The sequence below is a fragment of the Protopterus annectens genome, chromosome 2.part0 (genome assembly GCF_019279795.1).
Source record: "Protopterus annectens isolate FY-2018-M chromosome 2.part0, PAN1.0, whole genome shotgun sequence".
NCBI classification, from domain to species: domain Eukaryota; kingdom Metazoa; phylum Chordata; order Ceratodontiformes; family Protopteridae; genus Protopterus; species Protopterus annectens.
Genome location: NC_056728.1, coordinates 350486449 through 350501802, shown reverse-complemented (window position 1 = coordinate 350501802; position 15354 = coordinate 350486449). Strand labels below are relative to the sequence as shown.

Sequence of the window (15354 nt, the reverse complement as noted above, 5' to 3'; positions counted from 1 at the left end):
AAAAGCTCTAAAATAAAAAGTTTCCTGAGTGGATCTGGACCTTGGTTCTTCTTTTTCTGTGAATATCAGTTGGTATGTATTGTGGCCTCTGAGTAAATGTAAGGATAATATTACAGTCCCCCTGGGAGCAATAAAGTAAGAAAGTTAGCCTACCTGTGGAGACGAGAGGTTTCATGGACATACACTGAAAATATGTTGTGATGCCTGTGCACTGGCCCAGTAATCAAAGAGCCTCTATCCTCACCACTAGCACCAATGAGGGGCATGCACATTGAGAAGGATAACAAGTACACACACACAGTAAAGTACAATTCCCGTTAAGAGCACACAGAGATCGCAGTCAGTCTGGGGCTGGTTTCTCCCTTTCTCTCCAGAACCCCAATCAGACTCCCCACTGGCTCAGCTATAGAGTGGAATCCTTAGCCAGGGTTCTAAACCAAGTCCTCCCAGCACTCCCTCTGTTCAGCCAGTGCTTCATGTCCCTGCCCAAGTAGCTCACACACACACACACACACACACACACACACACACACACACACACACACACACACACACACACACACACACACACTTTCAGATAGGATTCATATACAAACACACAGACACGCCTGGGGAAGGCTGGCACAGGTTCTCTAGATATGCCCCTTCTGCCCAGGATATAAGGTAGTAGTCCACTGCCACCAGAACCCCTACTTATCAGTTACTATAAGGCCCTTCCCAAAGGGCAACCAATTTTACTGTGTAATAATACTGTTATCCAATTGGTAAGTGTGACAAGAACTTTTAAGGCTATTGGAGTGGCTTAGACAGTATCACTAAATACATGCAAGTATTCTAGAGCTTAAATTATCTCTACACAAAACAGCCACAGTTGAAAGGTTTAACAACATTTAATAATAAACAATAAAAACACAAGACAAATCTCCTCAATTCAACACAGGGTTAGTCAAGAGTTCAGACACAGGAACTTTAAAACAATACGGTAGGATAGTCTGACATAAATATAGAAAAGAACTAGTCTAATCTGGCTAAATTCTATCTACTTCTAAGAGAAATACTAAAGTCTAATATGCTAGTTACATGCAGAGCAAAGGCTTAGTGCTGATGAGTTGATGTGTTCAGGTTCAAACAAAATCCAAAATGCTTAATTTTCTTTCTCTGAGAAAGTCTTACATTGATAAACACCCAGAACTGCTGAGTCATTTACACATTGCATCATTCTTGACACTTATCTTGTTCACAGGCTACCAGAAACTCAAAATTTACATTTCTTGGTAAGCTTGCACCTGGCCAGGAAGCCATATCAATAAAAGACATTATACATGTAAAATCCAGCAATTAACTCTGGTCTCAAAGCAATAGAAAGAATTCCTTCATCCAGATCAAACATAAAATGCTTTATTTTATCAGCTTTTTTCCAGCAGGGTGCACTGTGGTTACACTTTTGAAGTTCAGAACATATAACACAGTTTTTCTAACATTTAGTTTTTTACATTTGTAAAACAGCCTGTAGATTATATTAATATTTACAATGACATAGAATTATCTACAAAATTCTATCTAGCTGGGCTGGCAGCCTTTACAATTCCCCCCTCCAGAGAACTCAAGCTAGTTTTTCAAGTGACCCTTGAGAAATGTTGCTTGAGAGGGTTAGGTCTATCTGAGTATACCTTACCCCATTCCCTGTCTTGAGATCCCATCTGTCTTGGCATTGCTAATCCAACTGTGGTGCTGCACTGACATATATGCTTGAAACCCTAGACTCCATCTTAGCAACTTGGCATTTTGCTGGTTAGCTCAATGTAACCATCTTAGGGGATTGTGATCTGTAAATACAGTGCATTTTCTTCCATACAGATAAAGCTGAAGTTTCTGCAGTGCCCACACTATGGCTAGGCATTCCTCCCTGGGTTGGAGACTACAAATGAGATAAACCACTGGGTGCTCTTCTCCCTCTGAATAAATCTGGCTGAGTACAGCCCCCACCATGGTGTGAAATATCCGCCTGCACAACACATTCATTGCTATAATCTGGACTGGCTAACACGTGGGGTCCTCCCAAAGCTTCCTTAAGCTATTGGAATGCCTGCTCATATGCTGTGGTCCACACTACCTTATCTGGTCTGTTTTTCCTTGTCATGTTTGTGAGGGGAGCAGCTATGGTACTATAATTGGGGACAAACTTTCTCTAGTACCCTGCTGTCCCTAAGAATGCCCTCATTGGCATTTTGGTAACAGTTGCAGGCCATGCCTGAATGGTTTCCACTTTGGTAGATTCTGGCCTGATCTTACCACTCCCCACTCTATGTCACAGATAGGAGACCTCTGCCATACCCACCTGACATTTGCTGGGCTTAATGGTCAACCCTGCCATCTGTAGTCTGCTTGGCACCACTCTGACATGGTGAAGGTACTCTTGCCAGGAATGACTGTAGATGGCAATATCATCTAGGTAAGCAAAGACAAACCCTCCTGCTCCTGCTAGGATATGAACTACCAGCCTCTAGAATGCTGCTGGGGCATTTTTCATCCCAAAAGGCATCTTTGTGAACTTATACAAGCCAAAAGGAGTCACAAAGGCTGACTTCTGTCTAGCACTGGGAGTCAAGGGCACCTGCCAGTAACCCTAGGTAAGATCAATAGTGGTAACATACTTAGCCCAGCTGCTCTAGGGCCTCATCTGTCCTAGGCATGGGGCAGCATCTGACTCTGTGTGGCTATTTAATTTCCTGTAGTCTACACACAACCTGGTTCTGCCTTCTTTCTTTGACACCAGCACCACTGGGGAGGCCCAGGGACTGTTGGACTCTTGAATTACCCCTAGTTCCAACATTTCCTGTATCTCCTTCTTCAGAGTCTGTTTGACTCTCTCAGACACACTATAAGGAGCCTGGCTAATAGGTCTTTGGGCTCCCATATCCACCTGGTGCTGCACCAGGTGAGTGCTGCCCAGTTTCCCAGTGAACACATCTCCAAACTCCTGTAACACTTTTCAGATTTCTTTAACATGGGTAGGAGATAGCAGCTGGGACATTGCTACCCCTTCCACTGAGGTCTCAGTCCATGCCTTGCTGAGGTGATTAGTGACCAGATCTCCCTCAGACTCCTCCTGAAATCCACTGGAAATACTCAGCACAAGAGCATCCCTATCATGGTAAGGTTTCATCATGTTAACATGGTACACTTTCTGCTCCTGCTTCCTGCTTAGCAGTTCCACCATGTAGTTAACATCACCTACCTTTCTTACCACCTTGTAGGGTCCATCCCAAGCTGTTTGTAGCTTGTTGTGCCTGACAGGATTGAGAGCCATTACCTGCTGCCCTACAGCATACTCTCTAGCTCGAGCATTCATGTCATACCATACCTTTTTCTTTTGTTGGGCTTCTGCCAGGGTCTCCTGGGCCAAGCCCATGATTTCCCTGAGCCTTGTCCTGAGGTTTAAGACATACACTGCAAAGAGTCCTTGTGAGATTCACACTCACCCTCTCACTCATCTTGAATTAAATTTAGAGACCCCTTCACCCTATGCCCATACAACAACTCAAAGGGTGAAAAACCTGTGACTTCCTGCGGAACCTCTCTGTAAGCAAACAGATGGGGCAAATATTTGTTCCACTCCCTCTTAATCTGGTCTTCAAATGCCTGTATCATGGACTTGAGTGTAGAGTTTATCCTCTCAACAAGACCATTAGTCTGGGGATAGTAGGGGGGTGGTCTTCAGGTGCTTCACCCCACAGTACTTCTACAGACAAGCCAGCAGGTCTGACATGAAATTGGCACCTCTATCAGTCAGTATTTCTTTTGGAAATCCTACTCTGAGGAAAATCTCTAACAAAGCATTTGCCACTTTTTCTGCCTCAATAGAGAACAAAGCCACTGCCTCAGGGTATCTTGTAGCATAATCTACTACCACTAGGATATAATTTTTCCCTGTGGAACTTGGGGTACTCAGAAGCCCACAATATATATAGCTACTCAATGAAATGACTCCTCAATTACAGCAAAGGCATCAAGGGAGCTCTCACCTTGTCTCCTGCCTTGCCTATGTTTTGGCACTGCTCACAGGTCCAGCAGTACACTGTTATATATCTGGAAAAACCAGGCCAATAAACGTTCTGCATAATACATCTCTTTGTACATTCTTTGCTCATATGACTTGCAAAGGGAATATCATGGGCTATGTTTAGAAGCACCAGATGGTAGGCTCGAGCCACTACCAGCTGCTGTATCTTCTCACCTTCAGCCTTCCCTCAGGGGTTCACTCTCTGTGCAGTAACCCTTTGTGCCAGTATACAGATTTCCCCTTCCCTTGAGAATCAGGTGCCTCACTAGCAACATGCCTCAGACCTTGCAATGTACGGTCTGAGAGCTGAGCATCTCTCAACTCTCTCTTAGAAACCCTTCCCAGCTCTCCTTCCACAGGAAGTCTGGCATCCTCTGACAGCGATACCTCACTGTCAGCCTGGGTACCACTACTCATCTCTACCTTTGCAGTCACTTTGGCCAAGGGAACATTAGTACCCACAAGCAGCTGTGGTTCACATTCAGTCTCACTGCTACAGGGTAGCTCCCTCCCTGAAGAAACCATCTCACCAGTTCTGGATGCAAGTCTGTGGTCTGTCTAGGTCTCCCCCAGAATACCAGATCCACATGCTTATCTCCAAGCCTGACTGCATGTAACTGCATGAGCACATGGTACTGCATTATCAAAATAATTCCCTATCAGGACATCTGCAGGGATATCCTCAAACACATCTACTTACTGGCTTCCTTTTCCACCCTCCCAGTCAAGGCGAATCCTAGCCAAATGTATTTGGAATGTCCCTCCTAAAGCTCTGACTGGAGTAGACTGCCCAGGCAAGTAGTGCTCCACTGTAACCATTGCAGACTTCACAATGATTATATCAGAGGCTGTGTCTCTCTTAGCAATGGCCTCTTTGCCATTCACTATGATAGGATATAACCTCTACCTCTTTTTGTAGTTTGGTACCCTTGTTGTCTCAAGATAACCTACTGTTGACATTTTGTCCTTCCCACTTACTGGCTTCCTTAGCTTTTGTTCCCCACCTTGCCTCCGTGGGCATCTATATGCCACATGGCCCCACTGGTTGCATTCAAAACATTTAACCTTAGGTCCTGGACATGTACCTAGACTAGTGGCTTCCCCTGCTACTGTCAGATTCTGTTGGGGCAGTCTGGGTTGTCCATCATGTGCGCCTTTAGACCCATGAGCAGCACTGGGTGCCCCTTCCTGTGCAGTGATGCCCTGCTTGCTAGGTATGGGTCTCCCTTCTTCCCCAGCTCATCTGAAGTAGCACATTGTCTATCAGCACTCCAGATCCTCATGTCCTCAGGCAAAGTGCTAAGGGCTTGTTCCCTTACCAAATGGTCTTCCAGCCCTTCAAAAGTGGTGACCTTACATACACTCACCTACCTATGAAGATAAGTGCTTAGTTTAGCAACATATTCACACACATTTTCATCTGCCTTGCGTCTATGCTCACAAAACTTTTTCCTATAAGCTTCAGGTATTAGCTTAAAAAGTTCTAGCAAACAATTCTTAACAGCAGTATAATCAAAAAAATCTCAATCAGATAATTTAGACAGCACAGTTATAGCTTTACCATGGAGTAAGGGTGTCAGGAACCATACCCAGAGCCTTTGGTCAACATAGGTTCATAGGTTCATAGGTTCATAGGTTCATACTAGGCTATCTGCCCTGGGGCAATTATAAGCCTAGCCCGATTTTGTATGGCTTACGCCACCCCTTGATTTGAGTATACTGTGCCCTTTTTAAGGTTTAGTTTACTGTGCCTCTGTCTAATAGTGACACAGGAGTAATCCCTGGGACAAACCTATGATCCCCCATCCACCTATCGAGATTCTTCTTGAAGAGATTCAGTGAGGTGCTCCGCCTCACACGAACTAGAATTCTATTCCAGAGCGAAGGGAGCCTCTGGGTTATGAACCTGTCCCTCCAGCAAGTTCTATTTATTTCTGTGCTGAGGTTCAAGTCCCTTGAGCATGTGGCTCTAAGGGATTTAGATTTACTGAGGTGGAGCATGTCCATTAATTCTGGATTTGACATAGCTTTGTATGTCAGGCAGAGATCGCCTCGAAGTAGGCGGTATGCCACTGAGTAGAGCTGGAGTTTTTTTAACCGAGCAGCATATGGCATCTGTTTGAGACCCTTGATCCTCTTGGTGAGATACTTTTGGGGTCTTTCTAATTGCTGCAGGTGTCGGGTAAGGTACATCCCAAAAGGGGCATTGTATTCTATGATGGGCCTGATGAGGGATGAATAAAGGGGCACGATTACCTCTCTTGATCTAGATGTGAAACCCTTCTTGATGAGGTGGGCTATGTAGAAGGTCTTTCTAACCACTTTGGCAATGTGGTTTTCAAAGGAGAGATTGCTATCAACTTGGATCCCCAGGTCCCTAATAACTTTCTCTGTACTTAATGGGTTTCCACCTATATGGTAATTTGTGGGCACATTGTTTTTGCCAAAGGGCATGACTATACATTTTTTGGCATTTAGCTTTAAACCATGGTGCTGGCACCAGTTATCTGTCTCTGTGAGACCTTTTTGAAGGAAGTTTGTGTCAGCTGGAGAGTTGATTATGGCACCCAGTTTGCAGTCATCTGCAAACTTGGTGAGCCATAGTCCTCCCACGTTTGCCTGTACCGCTGAAAAGTATATACCGAACAAGAGTGGTCCCAGGACAGAACCCTGTGGGGCGCCACTTGTGACCGGTTTCGAGTCTGACATGGCTCCAGCAACTCTCACTCTGTGGGTTCTGTCTTTGAGCCAGTTTGCAACCCATCTTGTGACATAGGGGTTTATATTTAAGCTGGATAGCTTATCTATAATGCCCGAGTGGGGTATTGTGTCAAATGCCTTTGCAATGTCCAGATAGGCTGTGTGGACTACCTTCCCTTCATCTATGGCTTTGGTGACTGTTTCGAAGAAGTCAACCACATTCAAAAGGCAGGATCTGCCCTTGACAAAGCCGAACTGGGTAGGATCTAGTGTCTGTAGGTCCCCAATGTCTTTGTTTATGAGCTCCATGATGATCCTCTCCATAGCCTTGCAGACTAAGCTAGTCAGGCTTATGGGGCGATAGTTTCCAGGGTCCATAGAGGCTCCACCTTTGTGGAGTGGGACCACTGTTGCTGTACGCCATTCTGTGGGCACATATCCTGTAGTGAGGCTGAGATTGTATAGCTGTTTTATTTGAGGGATTAGTTCCTCTTGGAGTTCATGTAGGATGCAACCTGGGATGCCATCTGGTCCCATGGAAGCAGTGTTTTTTGCTTTGGAGAGGGCAGCCTTCACCTGAGCATCAGAGATGTTTGGGAGGCAGCCCTCTGCTGGGATAGATACTTGCTCTTTTGGGGGAGGGGTGGAGAAGTTTGTACTGAACCTGTCTGCCAGGATATTGGCGATGTCTGTGAGTTCAGTGTATTTTTTGTCATTTAGAATCAACTCAGAACAAGTCTGGGAGTTGCATCCCAGGTTCCTAACATAACTGAAAAAGCCTTATGATTGTCTTTGGTGTCCTGTGCAATTTTTCTCTCAAAGCTGGCCTTGGAGGATTTTATGAGGATCGTAATTTTTGCTAGTACTGATCAGAGATGCCTTCCCTATTAGGGATTTTGCTCTATCATGTAGTAGCTTCCTCCTTCTGTTGTACAGTTTATTTATGGCAGGGGTCCACCAGACTGGACGCCTGCCTTTGGATGATTAGGTCTTGGTTTTGTTTGGGATAGCATGATCCATGCATTCCTGGAGATGTCCATAGAATGCGTTTATATAGGATTCTGCAGTTTGGGCCGTAGTTTCCACTGGCCCTGGGGCCTTGAAGGATTCCACTTCGGTTTTGAGAAGTGAGAAGTTCGCTTTTGAGAAGTTTTTCACTGTGGTTTTCTGGGCTGGGGGTGGGGTCGGGATGTGGACATCCAGTGAAATTAATTTATGGTCTGATCTTACCAATGAGGGATATACTTCTGGTGTGGAGCATAGAGTCCCCATGTTGGTAATGATCAGGTCTAGTATGTTGTCCCCTCTTGTGGGAGTGGTGACTAGTTGTTCCATAGCATTTGAGTTTATAATTTCCAGGAACCTTTGGGCTAAGGTGCTGGGGATTGAGTAGTGCTCCCAGTCAATGTTTGGGTAGTTGAAGTCGCCCAATATAATGGTGTTCGGAGAGATCTTCATGTTCTCCAATGTTTTCAGGAAAGCCGAGTGGGATTCCTGACTTTGAGAGGGTGGTCTGTAGGATGCTATAAACTGAAAAGCAGTCTTGCCCACTGTTAGTTGCACATGGATGGTCTCCAATACTTCGTGCTATGCCACTAACCTGGAGGTGTGGATATCCTTGATAAATATGGAAACTCCCCCTCCTTTTGTGGTTCGGTCCGGTTTTGGGGAAAAGCATGATATGAGGTATAGCCTGGTAGTGCTGGGGTGCTCTCTGGAGCCTTGAACCAGGTTTCTGTCACTGCACAGATATCGATGTTCTCCATACTGAGGAGAGCTTCGAGTGCATCTTGAGGTTAAGACTTCTGGCGTTAAGCAGCATTACCCTTAGTTTCTTGTTCCTTGTGCTGTCTATGGGGGTGGGTTTGACTTTTGAGCCTTGCCTAAAAAAGGCACTATGGGGGTGGCAAGAGCCTTTGCCAATATCCGAAAGTCCAGAGGTGACAGGTGCAAGCCGTCCCTAGCGAAGCAACGTGGCTTGTTGAGCATGTCATCCCAGGCTGACAGACACTTGATCCCCTTTGAATGACACCAAAATTTTAGTCAATTGTTAAAATCGATCATTTTGTCTTTGTACTGTGGCATCATTCTAGGTGAGGGTAAGATGCTGCTCAAGGTCAGGGTCATACCAGCTCCTCTATGTCTCTTTTCATGTAGTCCATGGAGGTACATCTCAGGTCATTCACACCAGCATGTACAATGACTGAGTCATATTTGTATTTGCTTTGGAGTGACCTGAGTGCTTGTGTTATGTGGTGGATCCTAGCACCCGACAGGCAGCTCACTGTGACCTTCTCTTTATTCAGCCTGGTGAGCGGGACCTCAGTGTGTCTGACAATAGAGTCACCTATTACAAGAGTATCAGGTGTGTTATTCAGCCTTAAGGGCTGTGGCTGCTTGGCACACTGACTTTGTGGGCTATGTGTTGTGCGTGTTTTGTTTTGAGGTAGCGTTTGCTTGGATGTCTGCTTTGGAGGTCTCTGTTGCTTAGGTAGATTTTTATTTAGAGCCTCTGAGTATGTTTTTGTGTATTTATGTGTTTGGGTTGCTGATGTGGTGGGACTATGTGATACTGGAATTGTGTTGTGTGAGGTTACCTTCTCCTCCTGACTGGTTACACCAGTTTTGAGATGAGAGAGCTCAGCCTCCAGTTTGGCTAAATAGTTGCATCTCTCACATATATTTGAACCTGTTTGGAGGAGGAGAGGGTGTCCGTGTACATGATACAGTTGTAACATTGCCTCAAAATTCCCAGATTCACCAGCTGTACTGGAGAGGAAACCATTGACTGACCTTTGGACATGCTAGAGTAATATAGGGAAACTGAATTTAAGACGGACCAATAGAGGACAGGGTAATCGTAGAGAGTATAAGAGTAAGTAGTGCTTATGGTTTAATAGTGCTAACTTGTAGGATTACTTAATTGGACCAGTGAAGGGCCTTAGAATGAGAATATGGTGTTTAAATTGAGAGATAGAGCAGTTCTAAGGGAAAAAGTGAAGAACAGAGTTTGTGGAGCCAGGAATAGTTTAAACCCAATTAGGTGGTGCTGTCCGCTGTTGTGCTATGCACAAAAACGTGCAAAACCGTGCAAAAGAGGGTTTTAAGAGAGGAAGATGAAGGAGTTTGGAATTGACCCAAAATGGCCAATAAATTACAGTTTCTAGTCAGTAACCACTCTCACAGGGGCAGACAGGCTGCTCAATGTTTTTTCACTGCCACTGATCAACAAAGAGACTTCCCTTTAGCCCATGCAAAAAATGGCCTCCAAGAAACTTACAAACAGTTCAAGAGCAGCAAGCCTGTAACTGAACTTTTTTGAAACTCAGAAAAGTGGGAAAAAAGCAAGATTTTTTTGTTTTTTGTTTTTTCAGAGATAGCAGAGGTTCACAAGTATCAACAAGTTATAACAGTGCAGTAAATGACCCCACACAAGAGTGCTAGGCCAAAGACAGATAAAATGCAAGTTTTGAGAAAAAAACGATTTTAAAAATAAGTGCAAACAGGAAATTCAGTAAACAGCTCTAGGTTGTGCTCTAAATACAGTTACTAATGCAGAAATCAAGTTTAACAAGCCAGAAAATGCTCAAAATAGGCAGCTATGCAGAAAACTTAGCAAATAAACAGAAGAAAAATACTTAAAATCTCAAAAGTGGCTCCTTTCTTCTTTCAGCATTTTCTCCTCTTGGTGGGTGCTTCACCAACAGCCAACAAGCCTGAAAAGATGCCAAAACCATGAGGCAACCAGGTTTTAAGAGAGGAAGATGAAAGAGTTTGGAATTGACCCAAAATGGCCAATAAAACTACAGTTTCAAGTCAGTAACCACTCCCACAGGGGCAGGCAGGCTGCTCAATGTTTTTCACTGCCACTGATCAACAGAGAGACTTCCCTTTAGCCCAAGCAAAAAATGGCCTCCAAGAAACTTACAAACAGTTCAAGAACAGCAAGCCTGTAACTGAACTTTTTTAAATCTCAGAAAAGTGGGAAAAAAGCAAGATTTATTTTTGTTTTGTTTTTTTTTCAGAGATAGCAGAGGTTCACAAGTATCAACAAGTTATAACAGTGCAGTAAATGACCCCACACAAGAGTGCTAGGCCAAAGACAGATAAAATGCAAGTTTTGAGAAAAAACGATTTTAAAAATAAGTGCAAACAGGAAATTCAATAAACAGCTCTAGGTTGTGCTCTAAATACAGTTACTAATGCAGAAATCAAGTTTAACAAGCCAGAAAATGCTCAAAATAGGCGGCTATGCAGAAAAACTTAGCAAATAAACAGAGGAAAAATACTTAAAATCTCAAAAGTGGCTCCTTTCTTCTCTCAGCGTTTTCTCCTCTTGGTGGGTGCTTCACCAACAGCCAACAAGCCTGAAAAGATACCAAAACCATGAGGCAACCAGGTTTTAAGAGAGGAAGATGACGGAGTTTGGAATTGACCCAAAATGGCCAATAAAACTACAGTTTCAAGTCAGTAACCACTCCCACAGGGGCAGGCAGGCTGCTCAATGTTTTTCACTGCCACTGATCAACAGAGAGACTTCCCTTTAGCCCAAGCAAAAAATGGCCTCCAAGAAACTTACAAAAAGTTCAAGAACAGCAAGCCTGTAACTGAACTTTTTTAAATCTCAGAAAAGTGGGGAAAAAAGCAAGATTTTTTTTGTTTTTTGTTTTTTCAGAGATAGCAGAGGTTCACAAGTATCAACAAGTTATAACAGTGCAGTAAATGACCCCACACAAGAGTGCTAGGCCAAAGACAGATAAAATGCAAGTTTTGAGAAAAAAACGATTTTAAAAATAAGTGCAAACAGGAAATTCAGTAAACAGCTCTAGGTTGTGCTCTAAATACAGTTACTAATGCAGAAATCAAGTTTAACAAGCCAGAAAATGCTCAAAATAGGCAGCTATGCAGAAAAACTTAGCAAATAAACAGAGGAAAACATCATACTGTTTACATACTCTCTCAAACATATGAATAAAGCTATCAAAATGATCCCCTTCTGTAAACTGCAGAAGAAATGTACTGACCTTTTTTGCTTCTGGGGTCCAGTTACTCCCTTCCCCATTACCTCCATGACTCTGGTGAAGAGTCAGAATCTCCTTTTCATGCAGCCTCTGCCTCTCCTTCTCCTCGGCTACCAGGTGTAGAAGTTTCTCATTCTCCCAGTCTGTAGATGTCTCAATCTCTCTGCTGCTTATTTTTCCAAATGCCTGGCCTCCAACTCAAGTCTCTTTAGCTCCAGATGGATTTGTGATCTGAACTCTGAATATTCACTGCATGGCTATTTTAGAGTACAAAAACACCTTCAGTGATCACTGTACACAAGCTGCAGGAATTCAATGTCCACACCACTACAAGCCAATTAGTATGTGATGTGGCTACTCACCACTATCAAACAATTAATATTAGATTTGGATATCCCACCACTGCCAAACAATTAATATGTGACACCCATGGAGGCCAGGCATCAAGGAGCATCAATCCTCACCACTAGCACCAGTGAGGGGCATACACATTTCAAAGGATAATTTTCCATTAAGAGCACACAGAGATCACAGTCGGTCTTTCCAGATCCCCAATCAGACTCCCCACTGGCACAGCTATAGAGTGGAGTTCTTAACCAGGGTTCCAAGCCAAGTCTTCCCAGCACTCCCTCTGCCCAACCCATGCTTGTTGTCCCTGCTCAAGGTAGCTCACACACACACACACACACACACACACACACACACACACACACACACACACACACACACACACACTCATGCACACACACACACACACACACACACACACACACACACACACACACACACACACACACACACAAACACACACACACACTTTGAGATATGATTTATATACAAATACACAGACACTCCTGGGGAAGGCTGGCACAGGTTCACTAGGTATACCCCTTCTGCCCAGGTTATAACATAATAATCCACTGCCACCAGAACCCCTACTTATCAGCTACTATAAGGCCCTTCCCAATGGGTGACCAATTTTGCTGTGTAATAATACTGTTATCCAATTAGTAAGTGTGACCAGAACTTTTAAGGCTACTGGAGTGGCTTGGACAGCATCACTAAATACACTCAAGTACTCTAGAGCTTAAATTATCTCTACACAAAACAGCCACAGTTGAAAGGTTTAAAAATATTTAATAATAAATAATAAAAACGCAAGACAAATCTCCTCAATTCAACACAGGGCTACTCAAGAGTTCAGACATAGAAACTTTAAAACAATAGTGTAGGATAGTCTAACATAAATGTAGAAAAGAGCTAGTCTAATCTTACTATTTTCTATCAATTTCTAAGAGAAATACTAAATTCTAAGATCCTTCTTACATACAGAGCAAAGGCAGATAAGTTGACATGTTCAGGCTCAGACAAAATCCAAAATGCTTAATTCTGTCTCTCTGAGAAAGTCTTAAATTGATAAACACCCAGTACTGCTGAGTCATGTATACATTACATCATTCTTGGTACGTCTCTGGTTTCCAGGCTACTAGAAACTCAAAATTTGCATTTCCTAGTAAGCTTGCACCTGGCCAGGAAGCCACAGCAATAAAATACATTATACATGTAAACTCTAGCAATTAACTATAGTCTCAAAACAATAGAAAGAATTCCATCATCCAGATATTCTGTCTATGAGCTTTGAGATCAGTCATAAATTGCTTTACTTTATCAGCTTTCTTCCAGCAGGGTGCACTGTGGTTACATTTTTGAAGTTCAGAACATATAACGCAGTTTTTCTTACATTTAGTTTTCTTACATTTGTAAAACAGCCTGTGGATTACATTAATATTTACAATGACATAGAATTATCTATAAAATTCTATCTAGCTGGGCTGGCAGCCTTCACATATGTAACATTACTGTCACCTTCTATATCACCATACTGGTAGCAAGGTAGGACTTTTCAGGGCACCTGCATTTAAAAACGGCAATATCTACATGGGAAGTAACGACACTTGAGAACAAGATGACCATTTTTGTTTGGAAGCCTGAAATGAAATAGTTATTTCAAATGTGCACATTCACAAGAGTAAATCATCTTTTCTATGCAAGGGGGAAACAGAAACCAGGTGCTGTTCAGACTGTGGTATAGAAACAAACAATAATTGCCTATGAATATACAATATAAAAAGAAAATAAATGTTAAAACATGCTTTTTATACTTCATGTTGTTTCTACAGGTGACATTTATTCAAATAATTCATTTTAATCTTTAATTTCCATTTAAAGAGTCTTTTAACCCATTTTGTTTTACTTCTGTACAAGTCCTGCAAAGAAATGCCAAAACATATGATATATTAAACATCAGGAAAGTAACCAGCTGAATTCATGCAAACACATTTAAACTCCTTAACAATGCTCTTAGGTGTTTCTCAGTAGAACTTCTTTTGCAGTGTGGCGTGCATTAGCCACTGTAGAAACAAAATGAGAAGGGATTGTCTCCTTAAAAGAATGCAACACAAACCTTGTAAGCCAGTCCAACAGGTTTGGGAAATCAGTCAGGACAGTGGCATAAGTGATGTGATCAAACACATCTCAGTTGACAAGTCCCTCTGGCTTTAATATCCCTAAGAATTATAATTAAGCTTTATCTTTGCAGGGAGTGAGTGAGGCTTCTAGCCAACGAGTACACAGGACATTAGTAACAAGGTACTGGAAATTGCATAGCATTTCTAAAAAAATTGCATGTCACCACAAACACTGATGTTGGTAATTCTTATTGGAGCCCGTGTAGTATGTAACCTGGGATGTTACTGGGTCCCATAGATGCTGTGTTTTGACCTTAGAGTGGGCATTTACAACCTGCTCTTTAGAGATACAAGGTAGGGGACAGGAAGTAGGGATGTCACGAGTACGTGTGGCAGGGACAGGGGAGAGAAGTTTACACAGAATCCGTTGACCAACAGGTTAGCTATGTCCACAAGCTCAGTATATTAGTATTATTAACTACCAGCTCAGCACAAATCTGGGACTTTCCTTTTAGGTTACAGATGCAATTATAGAATGCCTTGTGGTTATCTTTTGTTGAAGAAGCTAATCTGACTCATAGTTTGCTTTTGGAGGACTTCACAAGAAGCCTTAATTGCTTGTTTAAGCTGAGAAGGGTGTCTTTCCAGATTAGGAGGGCTCGATCCCACTTACTCTTAGACCCAATATTTCCTCTTATATTAAGCCTGTTAATAGCAGTTGTCCACTAGTCAGGTTTGCTCTTCCTTGAAGAGATTATTTTGGTCCTTTCAGATAGGGCCAAGTCAATGCAGGTATACAGGTGATCATATAAAGCACTGGTATAGAGCTCGGCATAGTTGCCGGTTCCGTCTGAGGGAGGAGGTGCATTGAAGCTATTTATACCAATCTGTAAAAGGTTATAGCCTGCTTTGGAGAAGTTTTTTAGTTTAGTTGCTGCTAGGAGGGTCAGGTGTGATAGCTACTTTGAGACTGATTTGTGGTCAGATCTCATCTCACCAGGGAGGATCTCACAGTGGGAGTGCTAAAGTGGTCCACCATATTGGTAAGCACCAGATGCAGGAAGGTGACATCCCTTGTGGGGGTGTCAACTAGCTGGTCCAA

The 15354-nt window shown here is 43.0% G+C and overlaps 1 protein-coding gene across 3 annotated transcripts in view; it reads left to right on the top strand.

The window, feature by feature from the left end:
- The window catches only part of SYK (spleen associated tyrosine kinase), a 1380702-nt gene that overhangs the window by 1257057 nt on the left and 108291 nt on the right, over nucleotides 1–15354 (top strand). The gene's annotated exons all lie outside the window — the stretch shown is intronic.